Source organism: Lolium rigidum, chromosome 2 (assembly GCF_022539505.1).
Source record: "Lolium rigidum isolate FL_2022 chromosome 2, APGP_CSIRO_Lrig_0.1, whole genome shotgun sequence".
In the NCBI taxonomy this organism is placed as follows: domain Eukaryota; kingdom Viridiplantae; phylum Streptophyta; class Magnoliopsida; order Poales; family Poaceae; genus Lolium; species Lolium rigidum.
In genome coordinates, this window is record NC_061509.1 from 288036753 (window position 1) to 288055898 (window position 19146).

Sequence of the window (19146 nt, forward strand, 5' to 3'; positions counted from 1 at the left end):
GATGTGGAGACTCCCCTTGCAGCGTGTCTTGATTTCCCCGGCAACGGCGCCAGAAAAAGAGCTTGATGGCGTGTAACTCACACGTTCGTTGGGAACCCCAAGAGGAAGGTATGATGCGCACAGCAGCAAGTTTTCCCTCAGAAAGAAACCAAGGTTTAATCGAACCAGTAGGAGTCAAGAAGCACGTTGAAGGTTGATGGCGGCGGGATGTAGTGCGGCGCAACACCAGAGATTCCGGCGCCAACGTGGAACCCGCACAACACAACCAAAGTACTTTGCCCCAACGAAACGAGTGAGGTTGTCAATCTCACCGGCTTGCTGTAACAAAGGATTAACCGTATTGTGTGGAAGATGATTGTTTGCGAGAAAACAGTAGAACGAGTATTGCAAGTAGATTGTATTTCAAGTATAGAGAATTGGACCGGGGTCCACAGTTCACTAGAGGTGTCTCTCCCATAAGATAAACAGCATGTTGGGTGAACAAATTACAGTTGGGCAATTGACAAATAAAGAGGGCATGACCATGCACATACATATTATGATGAGTATAGTGAGATTTAATTGGGCATTACGACAAAGTACATAGACCGCCATCCAGACATGCATCTATGCCTAAAAAGTCCACCTTCGAGGTTATCATCCGAACCCCTCCGAGCATTAAGTTGCTAACAACAGTACAATTGCATTAAGTATTGCGCGTAATGTAATCAGTAACTACATCCTTGAACATAGCACCAATGTTTTATCCCTAGTGGCAACAAGACATCCACAACCTTAGAACTTTCCGTCACTCGTCCCGGATATCAATGGAGGCATGAACCCACTATCGAGCATAAATACTCCCTCTTGGAGTTACAAGCATCTACTTGGCCAGAGCATCTACTAGTAACGGAGAGCATGCAAGATCATAAACAACACATAGACATAACTTTGATAATCAACATAACAAGTATTCTCTATTCATCGGATCCCAACAAACGCAACATATAGAATTACAGATAGATGATCTTGATCATGTTAGGCAGCTCACAAGATCCGACAATGAAGTACAATGGGGAGAAGACAACCATCTAGCTACTGCTACGGACCCATAGTCCAGGGGTAGACTACTCACACATCACTCCGGAGGTGACCATGGCGGCGTAGAGTCCTCCGGGAGATGATTCCCCTCTCCGGCAGGGTGCCAGAGGCGATCTCCTGAATCCCCCGAGATGGGATTGGCGGCGGCGGCGTCTCTGGAAGGTTTTCCATATCGTGGCTCTCGGTACTGGGGGTTTTGCAACGGAGGCTTTAAGTAGGCGGAAGGGCAGGTCAAGAGGCGGCACGAGGGGCCCACACCACAGGGCCGCGCGGCCAAGGGGGGGCCGCCCCGCCCTAGGGTGTGGCCACCTCGTGGCCCCACTTCGTCTCCTCTTCGGTCTTCTGGAAGCTTCGTGGCAAAATAGGACCCTGGGCGTTGATTTCGTCCAATTCCGAGAATATTTCGTTACTAGGATTTCTGAAACCAAAAACAGCAGAAAACGACAGAATCGGCACTTCGGCTTTTTGTTAATAGGTTAGTTCCAGAAAATGCACGAATATGACATAAAGTGTGCATAAAACATGTAGATAACATCAATAATGTGGCATGGAACATAAGAAATTATCGATACGTTGGAGACGTATCAAGTAGCCAAGGATAGCTTCATCGAGAACACCCCTTATTCTGTTGTAGTCTTTCTTCGTCGTCGTACTCGACGAGTCGAAATACTGGGCTAGTGACCACTTTGGATCTAGGATGATGAGTGTGCAGTATTTGTCCCTGCTCAATACATGCAATTGAAATGGAATGTTGGAAATGATCGGCAATGGAAGAAATATATAAGAAAGCACAAGGTTACGACGGCCGTGAGCGGATGTGTACTTACTCAGGAAAGACAGGCAGAAGAATGGTGTTGTTCTCTTTGTGCGTGAGCATGAAGTTCTGGAGGTACCGCACCGCCTTGGTCCGTGTCCTTGAGCCATCCTGGAGCTGGCTATCGCGCATGTAGTAGGGATCCGCTACCGCGATGTGGCGGGGTCTCTCTCTCGTTGATCTTCATCCGAAGATTGATCGCGTATAGGTGGACCAAGTTATAGTCGAGCCGTTTCGAGTGAAATAGATTGAAGACGTCCTCGAACGCTATGAAGAAGATATCCGCGGGGTCTTCATTGACGAAGTTCTGGTCGGACGGCACCTTGACCGAGAACACCGGGTAATTTGGATCCTTTTCTTTAAGAAGGACGCTCTCTTGATAATTAATAGAGTGCTGCAAAGGGAGCATTTGTCCACTTGCGAGGTGTTCCATGTCCGGAGGCAGTATAGGTTTACCAGCTTCATGACACCGGGGCAAGCCATCCGGTGTAGGTGCGTTGCGGTCAGAAACCCACCGGCGAGCAGCGACGGGCAACACAGTAGAGCCGGGAGGCTCCCAGGATTGCGGCTGACCCTGGTCCCTCGGGCGACGGCCCGCAATGCCTTCTGGCACACGTGTCCTGGTGCTTACGAGGGCGTGCCACCTGACCTATACCTGGTCAGACAGGTGATGGATCGCTTCGACTAGTTTCCTGCATGGCAAACACGTAAACATTAAATACGAGCCCCAATCGGCTCTTAAATTGTTCTGTGGATCGGCTCAAAGAGCCGATTGCCCCATGGTTCATGTTAGATTTATAAGGACATGGGGATCATGCTTTATCAATATCAAGCTAAACTAATCTACGATAGTCTAGGGTTTTCACCGTATAATCGGAACATCCTATGCGTAGTTGAGCCTAACAGATATGCAAGATAATGGAAAACCAGCCCTAAAGAGGCCTAAAAACCAACGTCAAGTTGATCCCCGGAACAATCCCTCTAGAGCTTAATAAACCACACCTTACGCACTACCGGATCGTTCAACCCGTTTATAAGGCCTAACCATACAGATATCAAACCAATCCTTTAGGAACAAGGAGCAACTATAACGGATTAGATCTACTAAATAAAGATCAAGCAAGATGCTGCCCCTACACCTAAAATAGGTGTAAGGGCAGCTAGATATCGAGGGGTAGCGTAACTAAACAAGTGCATCGTGAAAGCATTGTGATCAACCCCAAAACACCTAAGATAAGGGTGTTGCCCGCCATCAAAAAGGCTTCAGCACGAGCAACACCAATAACGAATAAACTGATACTGCCTAGATCGCAAGATGCGATCTAGGCAGCATGTTGCTTACCCGGGAGAAACCCTCGAAACAAGGGGTGGCGATGCGCCTAGATTGATTTGTTGTGAATGTGTTCGTCCTCCTTTCTCAATAATCCTAGATACATATTTATAGTCCGTAGACTTTCTAATGCGGGAATAAACTAACCCGTGTACGGGCTAGACTCTATCTCTTAATTCTAACCGACACGTATCCTACTATAATTTACAGATACACGGGCAATCTTGCCCAAACTTCTTGTACAAGGCCGGTTCGGGAATATTTTCTGTGCATATCCCTTAAGCCCATTTAAACACGACCCATCTCCAGACTTGGTTAAATTCTGGTGGTAACACATGCCCCCCTGGTTTTGGTAATGATAATTTCAAAACCACTCTGTTTTTCCTTCGTAGGGTCACGTCGTGGCAGAGCAGAACCGTCACAGTATCCTTCATCATGATGCCTTGCCTTCTCAACTTCTCTGCACGATTTGACAGTTCTTTGGCACCACTTCCTCGAAAACTGCTGTAACATTAACTCTCCCCCATATCCCTTTATTTAACCGCGCCGAGCAGTTCGCCTCTTTATCCTCTTGCTCCGTACTAGCCATCGGCAAAAAACCCCCTTCCTCTGTAGCCATGTCCTCCTCCTCCTCCTCTGCCTCATCAGGTCTTTCCGACGTATCTTCTCCCTTCCGTGAGCCCACGCCGGAATGGGACCCGGTGGCGGCATACAACCGCCGCGCCCCGGAGGAGTGGGACATCGAGTCCCATGATTCCTCCGTCTGGTCCGAGGACGACAAGTCTTTGACCGACGGAGAGGACGACTTCCAGTTTCTCGTCGACGGGGAGCTGGAGGCGGGGAGCGAAGACGATCGCTTCTCGTGGGACGGCTACACCTCCTCCGACGAGGAGGACGAAGAGGAGGACGACGAGTCCTCCGACGAATATCCCCCGGCGAAGCGCTTTCGCGCCGGGTCGGACGACGACAGCGACGACGATGACGAGGAGGACGAGGCTCCCGTAGAGGGCTACGGGAGCAGCGACGAGGAGCCCACCAGCAGCTGCGCCGGCGGCAGCGATGACGATGACGAGGGCAGCAACGACCCTTAGATTAGGGACCACTAGTATAGGACTAGTAGTAGTAGTAATCGGCTTTTGTTCTTTCTTCTTTAAGCAATCAGCTCTTCTCTGTAAAAGCCCTTTTATTAATGAAGAAAATATTTCTAAGCCAATTTTGCCTTTTTACCAGTTTTGCCAATTGTCAAAGCAAGTCAACACACCAAGAGCCGATGGCAGCGCATCGGCCCTTGCCATAAAACGCGAGCAAGGCCAGCTCTGTTGCCTATTCAAACGGTAACCTGCAACTTATCCGAAAGAGCAATACCTAGATCCCCAAATCACCGCTCGAACAGATCCCACTCACGGCCGCACGAACCTCAGATCTCAATCGTGCAGGCTCGAACCCGCAGCGGATCCAATGGCGGAATCATCCAATGCCAACGCTATGGTCTCCGGCCTGAAGGTAATCCTCAACCGCTCCTCGCTGTCCGAACATAGTGCTAGAATTAACCACAAACATCTGAATTAATGCTTCGTTCCATCATTAATTTCTAGGTATCAGACATTCTACTGCCACATCCTTCTCTTCCAAATTCTCTCTGTCTTGGCCCTCGTTCTACCGAGAGTCCTGCCCATCTGATTTCATGCGAGGCAAATAGAATTCCCTTCGTGAACCAAAACCTAGATCTGACTTCTTGGGCCGACTGCTTACGAGCCTGGCCTAATCCTCCTGAAGATTGGGTTTCATGGTACAATAGAGTCTCCAAAACTCACCACGCCACTTCGGAAACCGCAGGAATAGCCGATGCTTTAGCTTTATCACTGTCTCCCCTTGAGAAACATGAAAACCTTCTGAAAACCATCGGCTATTTTTGGTCTGATGCCATGAATTGCTTCATGTTTGGTCATGGCCCCATGACACCAACCTTACTAGATGTGGCCATGATCACTGGTTTAGACATTGCATCCCCAAGCCCATCTGCCTTTAGGCTGCCAAAGGTCCCCTTCACGCTTTCTTCCAAGACAGAGTGGACAAACTGGGGTGCTTACCTTCGGCGCCACATGAAAAACAAAGGCCCAGGAATGAGAGAAAGAACACACGGCCTTCCCGAATTTCTGGTTGGAACACTTCATATTTTGTGGTCCTTCACTTGCTCCAACCAAGAATTATCTTTCCCTGGCCTATGAACTTGCCAGAGGCACTCAGCTTGGCATTGGCAAACTGTTTCTTGGAGAGGTCTATAGATATCTCCAGCTAATGTCTGCTAAACTGTTCTCCCAAAAGACAGTCAAAACTGGAGGTCCCTGGTGGTTTATTCAGCTATGGGCTCAGCTGTATTTCCAAAACCAGATCCCAAATCTTCCACCCTTGGCCACTTGCACCTTCCCAGATACCAACGGGAGGCAGATCCGATGCACTAGCTACGGCCAAGCTCTATACAGCCTCCCAGGCAGCAAACTGACCTCTAAGGGAGCATCAGAGTGGTTCAGGACTTTCTACCAAGGCCTGGACGACCCTCTCCTCTTTCCTTATACGGAGTCTAAAATTTTTGAAAATCCAGTCTCCTTCAGGTTAGATAGTTTTGCCGATGATGCTGACACTCGGCAGTTGTATTCCATCATGATCCGTCCCTGCTTCCTTCCCGTTGGCATGAGCACCTCAAACAGGATCATCAAACCTGGTTATGAGTCTTATCAGCCGGTCGTGGCAGCCCGGCAACTTGGTCTTGGACAGGTATCTCCTCACTTCTTTCTGCACCACTTAACAGAGAGCAGAGCTGATCTACCTGATGTCCTCACCAGTCAAAGGTGTTATTCCTTCTTCGACGCTCTAGCCGCTCCAATTCCTCACAACCTCTCTTTTACCTCATCAACCGATGGTTTTGAGACTTGGTGGTCAATGTGGAAGACTCATGCCTTCAGGAGAGCTTTGGGACCATTGCTGAAACAACTTGACGCTGAATATGACATCCCTGCAGAACAGGTACCACTACTCACAATTTATTTTGAAGCGGCTTGCAATGATTTCCTTTTATAACATTCCTTTGCCTCCTTGTAGCAACAAGACGGTCCGGATCCTGTAGATGATGACGGCTCCCCTTTCAGATTTCTCCCACCAGCTCCGGTGGTCCTCTTCTGCAAAAACTCACCATCTTTGAAAAAGGTTGTGATGCAGAGCCAGCCGATGACACCAACATCGGCTTCCAAAAGCAGAGTGTCTTCCAGGTCAGCTGCCCCCCGAGCCTCAGTCAAGGCGAGAACAGCAGTGAGGAAAGTAGCTGCCAGGAAGACTCTGAAGCGCCAAAGCCCTGCTCTGGCCCAAGAAAGTTTACACGTAAGTTGACCCATGCTTTGGCTGATTTCATTCACTCTTCTAGGCTTCTGCAGCATACTTGTATTTCTTTTACAGACCTCCACTGAAGAAAACTCCAGTGAGGGCACACAGTCCAGTCGAAGGGACTCGAGCTCAGGCAACTCTGAGAAGACCCCCACGCAGAGCCAGCCAGACTTGCCACCGTCGGCTTCCAAGAAAAGATCAGCCCCTGAACCTGCTGACTCCCAAACTCCCACCAAAGCAGGGCAGTCTACGGACAAAAAGCCGATGCATCAAGAGAGCTCGCAAGGAACCGCAAGCCTCTCCATCAAACCAGGAGATATCAAACATAATCCCCTCCATACTCTCCTTGGCTCATTTTCCATGCTGGCCCATTGTTGTTCTCATCGGCTAACCATTCCCTTTGCAGACTGATGACACCTCTAGTGGGGAAGTTGAGGAGGTACCAATGCCATCCGCCACCCTGGACCTAGCAACTTCTAAGAGTGTAGCTGACAAGGTGGCCAGCGTGGCCAAACCGACAGCTGAAACACCAGAGCCGATCACCTCTTCATCGGCTGTTCCTCTGGTCTTAGGAGAGGTACAATCCTTCCCCTTAGCTCTACCTTACTCCTTTGCTGTCTCCTGACGTTTTTCTTGTTGTTTGTCAGGGTTATGACCTTTCAAGCTTGCTAACATTTGACCCCGAATCCATCGAGCCGTCCACTGCTAAAACAAGCGAAGAGCCAGGACCCAGCACTACACATGGTCAACTCCAACATCTCAAGGCCCTGCTCTCCTCCTCCATCGAGACATTGGTTGAAGACTCCGAGGCAGTGAAGAGCATTTTGGAAGATATCCAGCCTCATCTTCCGGTGACGCTGCAGGTGAAACTTTGGCCAGTCATAACCCTGTCTGCCTACAGGTCAAGAGTGGCATCGGCTCGTCAGAGAATCGACCTGCGCCACACCCAGCTTCCGTTGAAAACCGATATTGCAGACAAATGCCAATGGCTTAATGAGAAAAAGGCTGCCTTGGACGCCAAAACTGACACATCCGACAGCACGGCTGAACTGGCAACTTTGCGCAAAGAATTGGAGGCCCTTGAAGAAAAGGTTCGGGCAACAAAACAGCTTATTGAGGCTAAGGAAGCTCTTATCGCCCACTCCCTCGAGGAAGCAGAAGGTCTCAAAGCTGAACTGAAGACTGATCTGGCCGAAATCCGCGCCTTGAACAAGCAGCTGGTAGTAGGCAAAGACGAAGATGATGAGGCCGAGATCGCCGAGGTGGATTGTGTTCGTGCTGATGCCCTCCATGCCCTTGAGATGTTCCTTCAGTAGAGTCTCCCTGTGTAATCTGAGAGACAAGTTTGTACAAGTTTGTACTCCAGAGTCGATAAAAAAAATTTCTGGCCGATTTCGTGCATCGGTCTACATATGTTATCGTCCATTATTCCATATTATGTGCCACCCGAGCCGAATCTTTCAAGTGATTGAAGATATCGGCTCATGCTGATGCATGTTGGTCGTAGCTTATCCCACGGACCAATGTAAATCTCTTCTAGCTCATCAGCTGTCGTAAACCCATACCCTAGCTTTCCGTCGCCTGTTAGATCGACGTTGAACACAGGCAAAACGTATGGCGAGGATAATTTTGGCCGATTGCTGGAATCGGCCTCCATGTTGATTGAGTTGCTCAATGAAGGTTTACAACTTGTATGCGCTCCCTTGCAGGAGGAAGCCTCCTTACCACGACTACGTGACATGTTTGAAGAAGGATCCTTGCCTTTTTTTTTGGGGCCAATCACAGGGATCGGCCTTGCCACGTATGTCGATGGATGCTGCTCTTGTTACTCTATCAGGTCGGTGGATAAGACCAGCCTCACCCCGTTTTTTGACACCTCGATGCGATCACAGCCGTCCAAGCTGATTCCAGAGAGTGGCTCTTGGTCTGCCGAGTACCAAATGTTCATGCCGGCTATCGAGACGTCGATCGAGTCATCTGCATGCACGACTTCTACGTCGTCTCCATCCCACTGTATCAGGCATTGGTGCATTGTAGATGGAATGCAGTAGTTAGCGTGAATCCAATCCCTTCCTAGCAGGGCAGCGTAAGTGCTCTTGCTGTCGACGATGAAGAATGTCGTTGGGATCGTCTTTCGTCCTATGGTTAGATCCACGTTCAGGACACCTTGCGTCCCTGATGCTTGGCCGTTGAAGTCGTTGAGCGTGACGTTGGACTTGATCAGATCGGCACTGGAGCGTCCCAACGTCGTAGCATGGAATATGGCATTATATTTACCGCTGCTCCTGTGTCAACCAACATCCTGCCGACGGGCTGCCCATTGATATAACCCTTTAGGTACAGGGCCTTCATGTGTTTGTATCCCTTCTCCCGTGGCTTTTCGAAGATAACGGGCTGTGGACCGCAGTCAAACTATGCTATTGGCGCTTCTTCAGTTCCTGGGGCACGAAACTCTGATGGAAGGAAGAACACCATGTTTGTACCAGCCGATGTTCCCACATCGGCTTTTTCTTACTTGGGCCGCCAAACCTTCTTTGGTGGACGACTCTCTTCGTCCAAAGTCTGCTGAATTTTCACGGCCAGATCGGGCCGCGCTTTCCTCAACGTGTGCAAGTATCGCGCTCGGCTTGCTCCAAGCTACGCAGCCCGCCGAACCCTACGCTTTTGGGAGTGGTCGAGTCCATCGGGGCACCACCTTGGCCGGTGGTACCTATCCTCTTCTTCATCTTCTGACTCCTCAAAGTCTTCATCTTGAGAGGACTCAGCACGTTTGTTCTGTGGCGGGAGAGGTCCTAGACGCTTGAAAACTGAAACTTCCCCTGCATCCTCCTTCCGGCGTCTACACTCCGGGTAGTTGTCGATTGTAGGCAATCGGCTCATCCCTGAGTCCCAGCAGTGTTTAAAGAAGGGACAGTCCCAGTGTCTATCCATGTCTTCCTGCTCCCTTGACCTCTCCTTAGCGAGGCGCTCGCGTCCTTCGTTGTCTATGTCGTGCCGACGGTACCTTCCTTTATCTTCGTCGGACCGATTGTATCTCTCGTCGTTTCTGTCGTACTGCCGACGTCGGTCATACTGATATTCATATTTGTTGAGGAGGTGAGTGGAAAGTGGTTTTTGGTATCGCACGCTTCTCACTTGTTCCTTGGTGAGGTACCGCTTGTCATCATATCGGGGCCGGTCGCGTGGATCGGCCTCCTCCTTTTCCTTGCTGCGGGAGTGACTGCTTTCCTCTTTATCCTTGCCATGGTGGCGTTCAGGCCCTGCCATGTTAACATCGAATGAGAAATCCAGTCGACGCCTCACGGAGTGGTTAGGTTCCACCATGTTGACGCCAGGGAACGGATGTGTGTCCACTTTCATGGCAAACTGTCCGAAGAGCAATCGGCCTTGTTCTATCGCCATTTGGATCTCGCTGACGAAACACCTTGCAGTCATTGGTGGTATGGGTGAACGAGTGATGCCATTTGCAGTACGGCCTCCCGTTCAGTTCTTGTGCTGTAGGGATTTTATGGCCTTCGGGTAACTTCAGCTGTTTTTCCTTAAGCAATAGATCGAAAATCTGCTCAGCTTTGCTCAAATCGAAGTCAAACCCTTTTGCAGGCCCTTGTGGTTTTACCCATTTGCAGGACACGGGGTTTGCCCCCCGAGCCCATTCAGCTACAGCTACTTCTAGGTCTGGTGCAGGATCTTCAGTTTCTTCCATCTCAACCAGGCCTATCGGACGCTTGAACTTGTCTTGGTACAATTCAGGGTGTCGCTGCTCATATGATGTGAGTTTCTGCACCATGTGCAACAATGAACTGTACTCTGCTTGGGAAGTCAGGTCCTTGATCAGCGTTGCGAGACCCAGTACTGCCAGATCGATCGCTTCCTTCTCAGATAAACGAACCGAATAACATCGGTTCCTGACAGTCCTGAAACGTTGGATGTATTCAGATACTGTTTCTCCCCGCTTCTGCTGCACCTGTGTTAGATCGGCAATGCCAGCCTCGGTAGCTTCTGAGTGATATTGCACGTGAAACTGCTCTTCTAGCTGCTTCCATGTGCGGACTGAGTTTGGTGGCAACGAGGTGTACCATCCAAAGGCTGATCCCGTAAGAGATTGTGCGAAAAACCTCACACGTAAAGGGTCTGATACTGAAATCAAGCCCAGTTGTGCCAAATATCGGCTTACGTGCTCTATTGAGCTAGATCCTTCTGCTCCATTGAATTTTGAGAATTCAGGGAGCCGATATTTGGGTGGCAGCGGGATTAGATCGTACTCGTCGGGGTACGGCTTGGAATAGCCGATTGCTTTCCTCTTCGGCAAGATGCCGAACTGGTCTCTCAAGATAGTGCTGATCTGCTCCATGGTATTAGCTGTAGGGACCGAACCTTCATGACTCGTTCCAGTAGCATATTTAGCCAGCCATGCTTGTTTGTCAGCATCTACTCCAGAGATCCCTGTTGGTGCGATCTGGCTTGTGCGCGCCAAGGCATTGCAGTCCGGCACGTATGTGCACACGTATCCATGTGGGATCTCCTTGGGCGGCTCATATAGGAATTGGCAATCGCTAGGATCGCCTCCAACCTTGTAGACAACGTACGCCGGTGAACCCGGCGGTTCTGGTGCTGCGAGCGCGAATGGCAGCGGCGGTCTAATCTGGAGTGGTATCTCTCCCTGGTGAGTTCCCAGGGTAGGTCCTGACGGAGAGTACTGATGCTTCATGATCTCTTGCACCACTCCGACCGCAACGCGCTCAAAAGCGTTCACCAAGCTCTCAGAATGGCGGTGTAGGGAATGAGCTACCATGTAATTAATCTCCTGGCGTAGAGCTCTGGTGCGTTCCTCTGAAGAGGTAGAGAGGTCTACTTCATCGAGGGTACCTTCAGGGGAGAACCCTTTCCATCTGATGCCATGTGAACGGGTCTTCATGAAAGAGCCGATGAGATCGGCTTCTAAGATGGCTTTCATCTCATTGTACTTCTTCTTGTGTTCTTCCGGCAGATCTGCGTACGTGACTGGTTCACCCACCACCTCATCCGCGGCTTTTGACATGGTTGCTGCAGATGTCGACGTAGTGGTTGCTGTAGAGGGTCCCACCGGGCGTGCCAGAATGTGTTGCAGTCAGAAACCCACCGGTGAGCAGCGACGGGCAACACAGTAGAGCCGGGAGGCTCCCAGGATTGCGGCTGACCCTGGTCCCTCGGGCGAAGGCCCGCAATGCCTTCTGGCACACGCGTCCTGGTGCTTACGAGGGCGTGCCACCTGACCTATACCTGGTCAGGAAGGTGATGGATCGCTTCGACTAGTTTCCTGCATGGCAAACACGTAAACATTAAATACGAGCCCCAATCGGCTCTTAAATTGTTCTGTGGATCGGCTCAAAGAGCCGATTGCCCCATGGTTCATGTTAGATTTATAAGGACATGGGGATCATGCTTTATCAATATCAAGCTAAACTAATCTACGATAGTCTAGGGTTTTCACCGTATAATCGGAACATCCTATGCGTAGTTGAGCCTAACGAGATACGCAAGATAATGGAAAACCAGCCCTAAAGAGGCCTAAAAACCAACGTGAAGTTGATCCCCGGAACAATCCCTCTAGAGCTTAATAAACCACACCTTACGCACTACCGGATCGTTCAACCCGTTTATAAGGCCTAACCATACAGATATCAAACCAATCCTTGAGGAACAAGGAGCAACTATAACGGATTAGATCTACTAAATAAAGATCAAGCAAGATGCTGCCCCTACACCTAAAATAGGTGTAACGGCAGCTAGATATCGAGGGGTAGCGTAACTAAACAAGTGCATCGTGAAAGCATTGTGATCAACCCCAAAACACCTAAGATAAGGGTGTTGCCCGCCATCAAAAAAGCTTCAGCACGAGCAATACCAATAACGAATAAACCGATCTCGCCTAGATCGCAAGATGCGATCTAGGCAGCATGTTGCTTACCCGGAGAAACCCTCGAAACAAGGGGTGGCGATGCGCCTAGATTGATTTGTTGTGAACGTGTTCGTCCTCCTTTCTCAATAACCCTAGATACATATTTATAGTCCGTAGACTTTCTAATGCGGGAATAAACTAACCCATGTACGGGCTAGACTCTATCTCTTAATTCTAACCGACACGTATCCTACTATAATTTACAGATACACGGGCAATCTTGCCCAAACTTCTTGTACAAGGCCGGTTCGGGAATATTTTCTGTGCATATCCCTTAAGCCCATTTAAACACGGCCCATCTCCAGACTTGGTTAAATTATGGTGGTAACAAGGTGGTACCATGTCGTCGGCCCGGATCCTCTTAGGAGCAGGCTGGCTCGAAGATGCGCCCTTCTTGGCTCCTCTCTTCCTTCCCTTCTTCACCTGACCTACTGGGGGTGCTGGTGGTGCTTCTGAGGTTGCTGGGGTTTATTTGGGTGGCTCCCCGATGATCGTCTTACGCAGCGTGTTAGGGCTGAAAACGGTAGCAGGCTTGACTTGAGCTGGATTGCCAGCCTCCGGAGGAGTGTCTTGAGAAAGACCCGTGAAGACCAGGCGCTGCTTCGTGACTATAGGGGGACGACCAAGTTGATCGCCGTGTGTGCAGAAGGCTTGTTCATCCATAGGAGGCATGTACATATCTTGGCTGCAGGCGCCAGTGTTGATGTAGGCATTGATGTCATCATCATCATCTACATCGTTGCCATCAAGTGGCGCCATGTCCTGGACCTTAGGTGGTGGCGGTTGCGATGCCGCCGCTTGGCGTACCGCGCGTCTAGTAGACGGTCGTTGCGGTAGCGCTCCCAACAACTGTTTGTGGCGTCTGGTGGTGACGGCGATCGTCGGTTCCTTTCGGGTGGCGGCGGCGACCGCCGGTTCCTTCAGGGTAGTGGGGGCGGCGACCGCCGTTTCCTTAAGGGTGTCGTCGGCGCTGGCGATCTTGGGCCGGATGATAGGGGAGGTGGCGCCGGTGCTTTTCTTAGCACTCGGAAGACCCCCCCAGACGAATCTGGTTCTTCGGCCATTTCATAATCCATGAGGTGCAATCCCCAAGGGGCAAAACGTCGCCTTCGTCTGTGCCGGAGGTTGAAAGGGGGATGGCGTAGCGGTACTCCGGCACTACCATTACCAACTTGACCTTCGCCACGTCTTCCGCTAATCTAGCGCCGTGCATAACGCGGGAAGCCATGACAAAGCCGCTAGCAACTTCCACCAACTTGCCGCCGGGCTCCACCGTTTGCAGAAGTATGCATTGTTCATCCTGAGTCAGGGGCGCCATGTTGGGCATCATGAGATGGCAGTCACGAAAGGCATATATAGTTAAAGAAGATGACGCGAAGGAGTAACTAATGAGTTTACCTCCTTGATGGCGTCGATCTCGGCTACTGTCGATACAAGGGCGGCGGTTGGGGGCGTTGATGCGACCAGTTGGAGCTGCGGCGGCGGTTGGAGCTGCGGCGTCGGGTGGAGCGGCGGCGTCTGGTGGAGCCCCGACGCCGGCGTCGGGTGGAGCGGCACCGTCGGTGACACGTGGAAGCTTGAGTTGCTACCGCTGATGCTGGGCACATGTATCGGCCCCACTTGACCTCCCGCATTCCAAGTAGCTAACCCCTCCATCAACCCAGGGGGGATGATCTGCCGGATCTTCTCGTCCAATAACTTGTTCATCATCTCCATGTTCTCCACAGGCTTTTCGGCCACCAGCTACTCTAGTGACTCCACCTTCTTCTTCAGCTCCTGAACCTCGGATTTATCCTTAGCCGACGACCTCCTCTCCAGCTTTCTCGTCTTGGCATCCGATCCGTAGTACTCGGATAGCTTCATACTTGTGCCAAAGCCGGACACACGGCCACCCGACGTCGGTGGCTTGTCCAGCTCCCTCTCCTTGTATTTGTTCATCGCCCTGTTGAAAGGCGTGTCCCACGGTTCCGTCGACCCACGGGACGACGGGCCAGCCTTCGTGAACTCTTCATCCTTCAGACAAAGGAACTTAAGGTTAGCCCATTTGGCTTCATTGCCTAATAAGATGAGCGAAATAATATAGAACTATCCTTTCCAGGTACTTCTCGAAATCCCTCACGTCTTCGTGATCCGTAATAAATTCCCCCGTCGCCCAGTCTAAGTAGTAGCGGGACCGGACAAAGTTCCTAGCCTGTTCATCCTGGATTTTGCGCCAGGGGTTTTCTTTCCCCAGACGTACCATCTCGGCATCCTCCTTGTCCCAAGTGGGCTGTTTTCCTCGGTAACCGCCGCTTCCGCAATGGTGGGTCCCTAAGTTCAAATCCCGCATTTTCTTCCCCCAGGCGGTCCATTTTTTAACGATGTCACTCTCTAAGTAAGAATTGAATGCATTAAAGTCTTCTAAGGAGAGCGACGGGTCTTTGCTACTTATCCTCTCCCAGCTTTCACCGGCCTCGATCTTTCTCTTCAGCCGGTTCTTCCAGCTGCTCAAGGCGGTGCTCATCTTCGTGAGAACTAAAGAGTCCACCTTCTTATTGAACGGCTCCGGGAACGTGTATCGTTGGTGAAGCTTCTGGAGGAGGGATTGGGCGATAGCCTCGTTCTCCTTGCTTCTGAGGTCCTGAGTTAGGATCGGCACGGTTTCACGGACGATGCACCCTAGTTGCATGCCGTACCCTTTGGCAACCCACGAAGGCTCCATCGGTAGGCCACTTTCGGAGACTACCGTGACAGCATCGGTGACGTTGGCGAGCACTTGCGGCCTCCGATCCCTCCTTGGCCTCCTCGCCGTCCTCTTCTTCTTACCCTCCGAGGGTTGCCGCCGCTATCACCTTCCGTGCGGTTGGCCGCATTCTCTTCACCGGTCGTCTCTTCACCGGTCTCGGCGGCGTCGTCCCAGGTATCGTCATCGTCGCCGGTGTCGGCGGCGGCCCCCCGGCCCTCTCCCTCGTCGGTGTCATCGGCGGCCCCCCGGCCCTCTCCCTCGGAGGCGGCGTCCCGGCCCTCTTCCTCATCGTCGGGCGTCTCGGCGGCGGCCTTCCGGGGCCGCTCGTAGCCCTCCCAGAAGTCCTTGTTGGCCTCTCTCGCTTCTTCGTTCTGGCTCCTGGGCTTAGAAGTGCTGCCCGACATGTTTATTTGCACTTCATTAAAAAGAGGCAAAAAGTTAATTAGTACAAAAGTCAACCAAAAAATTCGGCATGACCTTTGCTATTTTTTCTACGTAGGAGTGCCCATTTCTCAACCGAAACGGAAGTTAATCAACGCTTCGGGAGAAATGGGCAACTCAATGAAATCCCTGCAAAACCTGGAGCCCACATTCATCACCATATTCACAGATTCTAACCATGTTCATGATCATACAAAATTGTATCCAAATACTACTACATCAAAACCTGGAGCTACAACTACATCAAAACCTGGAGCATCAAAAACCTGAAGCATCAAAACCTAGAGCATCTACAACAAAACCTGGAGCATTAAAAACCTGAAGCATCAAACCCTGGAGCTACAACTACATCAAAATCTGAAGCATCAAAACCTGAAGCATACAACTACATCAAAACACTGGAGCATCAAAACTGGAGCATCAAAACCGGAGCATTACACTTATACTTACAGTAGCACTAACCACTTATACTTACAGTAGCACTAACCAAAGTAGCATCATTAGCTTGAACCAAGAATTGCTAACAAATCCTAGCTAGTAGTAGCTAGCAATAAAGAACATCAACATATAAAATTCCAGAGATAATTAAATAGCAGAAGCTTGAGCATCATATGGAAATGCTAGTGACTTACAGTAGCATTTCATGTACTAGTAGCATTATTATCTTGAAACCCCAAGCAGTAATTCAAAATCAAAAAAATCCTAGGTAGTAGCATTTCATTTTATTAACCCAAGCATTTTCATTTTCTAAACCTAAATTTTCTACTGCCAACAAATCCTAGCATCAGTTCAAAATCAACTAGGCAGTAGCATTTCATTTTATTAAAAAACCTATCGCATTGTATTGAAAAACCTCATTGCATTGTTCATTTTATTGAACCATTAGCTCTACTGCAAGCAATGAATTTAAAAAACAGCAAGCAATGAATTAAAAAAAATAGCAAGAACTTTATTAGCTCTAGTGCAAGCAATGAATTAAAAAAAATAGCAACCAATGAATTAAAAAAATAGCAATAACTTTATTAGCTCTAGTGCAAGCAATGAATTAAAAAAAACAACAACCAATGAATTAAAAAAAAAGCAAGAACTTTATTAGCTCTAGTGCAAGCAATGAATTAAAAAAACAGCAACCAATGAATTAAAAAAAATAGCAAGCAATAAATTAAATAGCATTTGACTGCATCATTTGCATTTACATTTAAACCAGTAGCATCATTTGCATGAACAAGAGAACCTAAATCAATTTCTAGCTTGTACATTTCATCATTTCATCATAGCATCATAGCATCATTTCATCATTTCCATTTAAACCAGTAGCATCATTAGCTTTCACCAAGAATTGCTAACAAATCCTAGCGATAGCATTGGAGTCATTATTCTATTTCATGAATGCTTGTTCAATGGAGATGTAGTGTCTGGCCTACATGATACACTACTAAGTATTATTGGCCTACATGATGTAGTGTCTGCCGACGCACATCCTTGCAAACTCTTTAATACGAAAGGATGAAAATAAGAACATATCAAACATCACCCAGTAAATAGCAGATACTACATACTACACTTTAGCCAGAGAATTGGCAATGGAAGTCCAACAAAACCAATAACATATACATACTACACTACAGCATGCCACCAAAGTAGATATAGGTCATTTGTTTCTACATCTAGCTATGGAGCCCCTGAATTTCATCACATAGAAAGAATATAATGCCATAACCAAGAAATTAGCTACTGCTAGGATCATGGCAATTCTTTGATGGCTTGGATGGCTTGGATCATGGCAATGCAAACAACAAGAACATGAGACAATACAAAATCTGACCAATGTTGCCCTTCTTCTCCGAAATTCGGGCACAAGACAGTGGGGAGGGGGACAAGGGAGTGGGGAGGGGGAGAGGGACTCTCACCGAACGGTGGCGGTGGCAGGGCGCGGTGGTGATGGCGTTGTGCGTCCTCCTCCTCTGCGGCAGCGACTCGGGGTGCGCGTCCTCCTCCTCGATCTGCGGGGCGGCTCGGGCTTGAGCGTCCTGCTCGGCGGTGGCGTGGCGGTCCTCCTCCTCCTCCTCTGCGGTGGCGGCTCGGGCTCGCGCGTCCTCCTCCTCCTCCTCGGCGGCAGTGGCGCTAGGTGGCGGCTCTGACATGCGCCACAGAATTCCTTAATTATGTGGCGCACCTAAGGGGCGCAGGCTTTCGCCATCTTCATCCCATGCATGTACTTGTCTAACACACACTCACACACATGTAATAGACCAAAAAAAGATCTTCTTCGTCCCGGCTTCGAGCTCTAGCTAGCGTCTCTTCGCAATCTTCTTGCCCTTTCGGTTGTTGGCGGTTGAATACTTTATACCGGCCACCTTGAGATTTCTTCGCGTGAACGGACAACCTTTAGAAGGTAGGGAGGTCTTCCTTCTTACTTTACTAGTAGTAGGCATGTCGAAGTGCCTGTCAAATTCCTCCTCAATCTTCGGGTCACCGTTCTTGTCCAAGTATTCCTCGTTGGCGTCTCCTTGCATTCCTATGATGCTCCTCTTGCCCCTCCTCACGACAACACGGCTAGGCCTCGACGGATCGGTGATGAAGAAGCATTGGTCAACTTGGCTACCGAGTACCCATGGCTCATTTTTCGCGGATGCGTTCTTCGATTTTGCATTGGGTATAACCATGGTTGTGAAATATCGGCCTTCTTTTTCGACCTTCTAGGCCCATCTGACACGAAACATTGGCACCGTCTCTCCACAATAATTGAGCTCCCATATCTCCTCGATCCTTCCAAAAAATCTTTCCTTGACATTAGTCTCGTCATCGGCGTATGACAGCATAGTTACTCCTGAGTTTTGATTTTCACTATTTCTGTCCTTTTCCTTGGTGTAGAATCTGTAACCGTTGATGTCGTACCCACGATAGGTCCTTACGTTATGCCCGGGTCCCCTGTGATAAGGTGTATATGAGTTTTTCATCTTCGGTAGAAGGCCTTTTTCTCTGTGCTTCAAGCAGTTGAGTTTGCTTGAACCAACGCGTGAAGCTGGAGTTGTGCTTTTTGGTTACGTCTCCCATCTTCCTCGGCCGGCCCATATCGACGTAATTCTGCTCGACCATGCTTTTGTGCTCTTGCACGAAAGGTTCGATCAGTTTTAAGTGTTGTAGCGCAACCCGGTGAGCCCTGTCAAAGTCGTCGCGTCGATTGTCAATGCCGACATGGACTGAGCGGTAACCCTCGCGGTGACCGACTCCAGCGAGCCTCCCGAGGTGTGTCCTGGGGGTAGACCAACATGATCCTCGTTGTCCTCGGTGCTTAGATAATTCTGGCAGAAGGAGATGCACTCGTAGGTTAGAAACCCCTTGGCCATGCTTGCGTCTGGACGGGCCCTATTGCGAACGTATCCTTTCATGACACCGTTCGCCTTTCGAAAGGCATCATGTTGTGGAGGAACGTTGGG